Source organism: Euphorbia lathyris, chromosome 1 (genome assembly GCF_963576675.1).
Source record: "Euphorbia lathyris chromosome 1, ddEupLath1.1, whole genome shotgun sequence".
Lineage (NCBI taxonomy): Eukaryota > Viridiplantae > Streptophyta > Magnoliopsida > Malpighiales > Euphorbiaceae > Euphorbia > Euphorbia lathyris.
The window spans coordinates 39,343,087-39,344,288 of NC_088910.1; the positions used below are offsets into that span (position 1 = coordinate 39,343,087).

At 36.5% G+C, this 1,202-nt stretch overlaps 1 non-coding gene across 1 annotated transcript; it reads left to right on the forward strand.

Moving 5' to 3' along the window:
* The first annotated feature begins 854 nt into the window (after positions 1-854).
* LOC136215995 (small nucleolar RNA R71) lies at positions 855-961 on the forward strand. Its single transcript, XR_010682994.1, has one exon. It is a non-coding gene; the product is annotated as a small nucleolar RNA R71 (small nucleolar RNA).
* Positions 962-1,202: the final 241 nt, after the last annotated feature.

Sequence of the window (1,202 nt, forward strand, 5' to 3'; positions counted from 1 at the left end):
GATTTTGGTAAATCATTTCCAGGTAAAGTTGAATTTCCGGGCATTTCCGGACCTAAGTAGTTTTTCCCCGAACGAAGAGTGATAGCCTTAACATGCTCTTTCGGATTTTCTTCCGTTTGGCTGGGAAGACTTCCCTCTTTGCGGGATGGAATTGATTTAGCAAGTTGTCCAATTTGACCTCCAAATTATGGATGCTAGATGATTGGTTTTTGATAAGCTGATCGAATTTATTTTCGATCCGTTTAAAACCATCGTCTTGATTACTTACCTTTCCATTCATAGCATCTATAAATTTGTCGATTTTTGAAGATAAAGTGCTAATCGTATCTCTTGTTTGATTTTGATAATTATTTATACGATATTGATTAGCATTTGCATTATTATTATTATTACCATCTTTCCAGTTAAAGTTAGGATGATTTCTCCATCCAGGATTATAAGTATTAGAATAAGGATTAGTAGTTTGGTTTTGTCCTTGGACAAAATTTACCTGTTCTATCTCATTCATACCTTCGTAGTCAATGTCTCTCTGGATCGGATCATTAGGATCGCATGGTGCCATAAATTTATCAATTTTGTGCGATAAGGCAGAAAATTGGGCTTGTAACATTGCTACAGGATCAAGATTCATTATACCTTTAACCGATGATGTACATGAGGATGATGGTTTCGCCGTTGGTATATGTCCACGCTCTGCGGGCCACATACTGCTGTTGATTGCCATTTCCTCCAAAAGTTCTCTTGCTTGGGCGGATGTCTTTTTCATAAATAACCCTCCAGACATAGCATCTAATGAACCTCTAGTCGTAGGATTTAATCCATTATAGAATGTCTGCATTAAAAGTGCATCTGGCAATTGGTGGTGTGGGCATAAACGTTGAAGTTCTTTAAAACGTTCCCAAGCTTCATAAAGAGTTTCATTATCATTTTGTGTGAAAGATGTCAACTCTTTGATGACTCTTGCGGTTTTTGCTAAGGGAAAATATTTTTGTAAAAATGCTTGGGCTAATTGGTCCCAAGTTTCAAATGTTGCAGCAGGCATAGAAGTTAACCAAATTTTTGCCTTATCCTTCAAAGTGAAAGGAAAGAGGCGAAGTTTGATTGCTTCTGCTGTTACATCAGTAATTTTAAAAGTGTCACAAATTTTTAAGAAATTTGTCAAATGTGCATTAGGGTTTTCGTTAGGCAATCCGTAAAACGTT